The sequence below is a fragment of the Haemaphysalis longicornis genome, unplaced genomic scaffold, assembly GCF_048455015.1.
Source record: "Haemaphysalis longicornis isolate Haplotype H1 unplaced genomic scaffold, Haemaphysalis longicornis Haplotype H1 scaffold_8, whole genome shotgun sequence".
In the NCBI taxonomy this organism is placed as follows: Eukaryota; Metazoa; Arthropoda; class Arachnida; order Ixodida; family Ixodidae; genus Haemaphysalis; species Haemaphysalis longicornis.
In genome coordinates this window covers 94,163,425-94,168,899 of record NW_027526445.1, presented here as the reverse complement: position 1 = coordinate 94,168,899, position 5,475 = coordinate 94,163,425, and positions in this window count along the sequence as shown.

Here is a 5,475-nt window from a genome sequence, read left to right as displayed (position 1 = left end):
CAGTCTTCAAGAGCTCGCCTGGAAAGGTCACTTGCTACGTATTTATCACGACAACATCACTGACAAGTGACCCATACACAATGTTTTCCTTGAAACTATGGAAAAAGAGCTTACTACAAAAAAAGTGCCGAGTGTAGTGTCAGCTGCTTCGCGGCAATCATATTTCCAGATGTATCCAAAGAATCATATTGTGTATTTTCAAGTACCACATGAATTTAAAATTCCGTAAACATTTACCATCACTGATCACCACTTCTTGGTTTTTACCCGCCGCAAATTACAATTGCCTAAAACGTGTAAACGCATATTACGGCTAAAAAAATTAAGAGAAAGAAATCCAAGGGTGTACTTTGTGCACTACGCTATTATGTATGCTAGGGGGGCTGTTTTGCTGTACGATATATTTACAGTATACATTGCTTATTATGTACTCCCAGCGAACGTCAAAATACTCGTTAACTAGAATATGTAGACCTATTTTCTACCTTCATTAAAACATTTGCATTTCAATGATGGTGTTGCTAGTAACTATTATATTAACGGGGACTGCTAATATAAATCTTATATTCGACAAAAATGAGTTATGCGTTTTGTTTCTCGACAGAGTAAGCAATCACTAAATCATGAAGCTTAGTAAACATTTTTGTATAACTCCTTTACAAAATCATACAAGCTTAACCGTGTCTGCGTATTCCAAGCAGGACCAGTTTAAGAGCTACACGGGTGTGGGATTCGGGAATACAGGTCCCACTCGAACCGAATAAGATGCTATACCAGAGCAACAGGGATTGCAGAACGCAATGACGGTTTCATCGGGACATTTAACTGAGGTTTTGCACTCGTACAGGACTTGCTCGAGCCCGTAATATTCATGTATGGAGACGTGCAGAATATATTAGGTTCATACGAGTCATGAAGAGCATCATACAGGTGTCCTTTGAGATTTATAAGTTTTACATAACGACTTACCGGAGCCAACAGTCTCAAATAGTGGCATGCAGGTGTCTTTCGCTTACACGCAGGCCCTACAAGACGATAGCTGTATACCCGCATTCGATAAGTTAAAAATATTGCCCACAATCGAGGATTTGCAAACAATAAAACTTGGAATATGTAACCTCTCGCTGAATTTGGATAGGAAAAATCTAATGGACGGCATAACGTGCCCAATGCATTCATTTTAGCGACAGGTTGAGTGGTTATCTCGATTTCTTTTAATTCTTTTCAAATATCACTTTGTACGGGTATCTTTCTTGATGACGAGAATTTCCAAGATAAGGCCTATTTTAAACTGGTGATAACCAGCTTGTTAGGAATTATCGTACCAATAAATACACCTTCTACGTGTTTTAAATCCTGGAACGTGTTATATACGCGTGTCACGCTTTCCCTAGAAAATTACTTCATTCTAACACCAACGCAACGTTGATTGCAACGCATTTTCCTAGCTGTAACTCAACTGGTTGAAATGACACACGACTTCCCTACAGCTATTTATAAGAGAAAACATATTGAGGTTGTTTTTTTGTATTTCGCCACAGCATTCGATAACGTTTCTTATTTTAAATTGCTAATTAAACCGAATACATCGTTAAAAAACTGACAACTGCGAAACTATAACTACAAGTATTTAACACCACGACAGCAATACGTTGTTTTTAAAGGCACTCCCTCCATGATGTTACCCGTTGGTTCAGGAGAGAGCCTGGGGTCGTCATTATTTCTTCTCTTCATTAATCTGACTATACACCGCTGATTGTGCACTGCGTTTCCTTGTCACAGCTGAGGAACAAGCAAAAATAAACATAGAAATTTAGAACCGTATGAAGTGGTGTACCTCTTGGCAAATATGTGTCCATTATCGATAAAGTGTTGTTATGTAGATAACACATAAGAAATGACCCATAATTTATGATTGCGCAGCCGATGAAAATATCCTAAGTCGAGTTTCTGAATACAAGTATCTTGACTTGCATATATGTAGCAACCGCCACTGGCATCCCCACAGTCACTACATAACTAACAACGCATTGCTGAAATTACAATTTTTGAGACATTCCCTTAATCATTCGTCATGCGAGACTAAACTCCTGGCATGCGAATCTCTTATTCAACCAACCCATTCGATGGAAACATCGACTGGGATCATTGTGCCGATGTCAACACTCGCAAATTAGAAAATGTTGAATGCCAGGCCGCCCGATATATTTTGAATCAATATAGCCGAACACTTGGGTTTTTGAGTTAGTTGTAAAAGCAGCAGTGAAACGAATTTCGCAGAAAAACAGAATCTTCTGCTTATTGTTCTTCTTTAAAATAGGTAATTGTCGAATAAACTGCACCACCGACAAATATTTAAAATGCTCTGGCGATTACTATACCAGACAACGTCACAGGCAAAGTGTGGTTCCTTTGAAGCCCAAAAACAATGCTGTGAACTATTCTTTTTCTTTTCGCACAATGACAAACAATGGAATTACCTTGATAGTAAAATAGTGAACCAACTGCTATCGAGGAATTCGAAAAACTAATGTCTAATTAACCAGCAATGGTTGCTTTTGTTTGTATGTAAAACCTATTTTATGTTGTTTGAATTGCAGTGTTCTGCATGGTGAGTTCGCAATTGTACGCTCCTTTCGTTCTTTTCTTCATCTGTCATGTAGCCCACTCTTCTAGGGCACCGTGTTGGGGCTGGCTGTACTAAAATAAATAAATAAATACATAAATTATTGAATTAATTAATTAATTAATAAGCGTATACCAAATTGGAGTAATTAAAAGCGTGTAAAGAACCCGTTAGGTCTGCTTGTTTCTTTCCTACCTTGTTGGTGGTTCCCCAGCACTCAGGTTCCGAAATGTTGTGGCCCGTTGGACTTTCCGCCCCTTCGAATTGTTGCTACTTTAGCCATTTGGCTGCATTTACAGTGCGAAGTGGCATCTTTCTGTACGCAGTGTGAGGCTGCGCTTGCATATAATAACTGTACTTTTCGGTGGATACGGCAAACCACTCGCAGCTCTTCAAAACCAGGGAGACCAACGAGCGTTTAATATGGCGTCTGTTCCTGTAAACGAAGCAGGAAAACGGAGCTTCTGTTTGCTTTTCTGATCTCGATATCAATTCTGAGCGGCATCCATGTCTGACGTTTCCTTTTAGTGACTTCGCTTTGGCGAACGAAGCAAATGTGCCGCTATGCTGAAGGCAATCGTAGGTCACTAAACAGCGCTAAGGGCTTACAGATTGTTTGCCTACTCAGCCGCCTGTATTTTCGAACTTTTTGCTTCTTTTGCAGATGTTTAAAAAGCGTTTGTGCCTGCTTAACAAAGTGTACTGTTGGGCGAGTTGCTAGTTCATTTTAAAAATAGCTACAATGCGAAAACAAACAAGACCACAGAAACTGACCTTTAACTGAATTTAATACGAGAAACCTTGCACATTTTATACCGACTCTATGTTAACACTAGTAAAATATTTTACTGGTGTTTACATGACGAGCGGGTATAAAAGGTGCAGGGGTTCGCGTAGTAAATTTTGCTGCTGTTAACATGAAGAGTGGGTATAAAAGATGCAAGGGTTCTCGTATTAAATTCAGTTGGAAGTCAGTGCTAGTCCAGCTGTCTTTTGTGTCCTTGTTTCTTTTCGCGCTGTAGCTATTTTTTAAAAGTTTACGCCTGCGTCACTTCGCTGAATGCCAATGTTTGGTTTTCTTGTGACATGCTTACTTTTCAGTGCTTATGTTACCAAGCAAGCTTACTATTTTTTTTGTTTCCGGCCACCGCAACACCTGCAATCCTCATGTATTTTGTTTTGTTTTTTATTCCCTCTCAAAGCGAAAATCTCCAAATCGATGACGGCATCACTACGTAGGAAGATTTGAATCAGCGTCATCGCTTTCAGTTGCGCAGAGTCCGTGAACGTTGGTGCTATGTGCTTATATGCGCTTTGAGGAGAATTAATAGGCGATTCCGCCTTTCCCCGGTCATATGCGGCGAATTAACTGTGGACAAGGCAGATCGATCGCACTTATGTGCGCGCCTAACTGAACTGGGAATTCCTTTCTGCGTTGAATGGCACACCTCCTAACTTTCCCGTAAACATTCTGAAAGTTCCTACAGTGTCAGTTCCAAGCGCATTATTCTTATTTTCTCTGCAATTCCTAAGAAATTCTAGTGTTTCCACTATTTTTGAAACGTTGCGACGCATATTCGTAAAACCTTTAAGTGACAGTGCGTTTGCCTGGGCACCCCAGTTCTTTTACATATCTCAAAATTTGATTTATTGCGATATTTGACTCATCGAAGCTGCTCATGAACTAAGAGGCGCGCGGTAGTAAAGGGCTCAGGATGAACTGAGACCACGTGAGAACCTTAACGTGCGGCAAAATATTTACACACGGGCGCTTTCGCTTTTAGCATCCATCAAAAAGAGCCATGGCAGCCGGAACGACATCCGCGTCCTTGGGCTCAGCAGCGCAGAAGCATATCAAAAGTGTGTCCAGTATTCTAATCCGTGGAAGGGATATTACCTGCAATATTCAACCCAGCTAATCGTACCATGAAAAGCAAAAAGTGACCGTAGTCATTGTCGGCAGCGGCGGTGTCAACTCGAATGGTACCAAAACGACTGCCGCCCTAAAGGAAAATAAATTAATAAAAACACAATTTCGTTCGTGTTAGATTTCAACCCTGGTCGCCACCGCAGCAGCCAATATTGTTAACAATTGCGCTAGCCCGAACTCCGTGCCAGAATGGAACATGACTTAGCCTAATGCGCCCCCTGGGGCGTGTGAACGGATGGCGCGTGCGTCCCCGTGGATGTGGGCTTTTACTGTGGGGACGTTTTCATGTGGATTGCAGCCAGTACGCCTGTCTGAGCAATTCGCTTGAAAAAACGAAAAAACCGAAGTGAAGAAAGAGACTCAAACTCAATGTAGCAGTAAAGAAGTATTTTATAATCGCTGGCTTTCACCTTCCAGACACGGAAACAGTTGTAAGTTGGTTGAAAATATCTTCTTTCGCTTTTGGGTCATGTTCCTCATCGTCAGTACTTGGCAACGATCATTGCGTATTCACGGTGCTTAAGTTGTGTCCTGTGCTTAGTGCGCTGCATTATTGATACATTCACGACAGTTACGACTCCCTACGTTTATACCATACATAACGGCCCACAAAGTTGAAGCGAATACTACTGCCCGTCGGAAGAAGGTAGGCGATTCCTCTGACTCACTTAGTGAATACAATGAGTAAGCAAACGTAGTGCTTAACAGCTTATTTCTGTTTCTTTTTCTATTTTACGTGTTGATCACCGATACTACCCTGCAGGACACCGCGCGTTAGTTGCGTCTCGGCAATAAGTACACGCAAACAAAGCTGGCGCCAAAATTGTACATGCCCCGTTGACGACCCAGCCTTCCAGAAGAACACGCGGTTTACGTTATGCCTATCTTCAGGTCCTGTAAACCGTCTACATCTTATAAC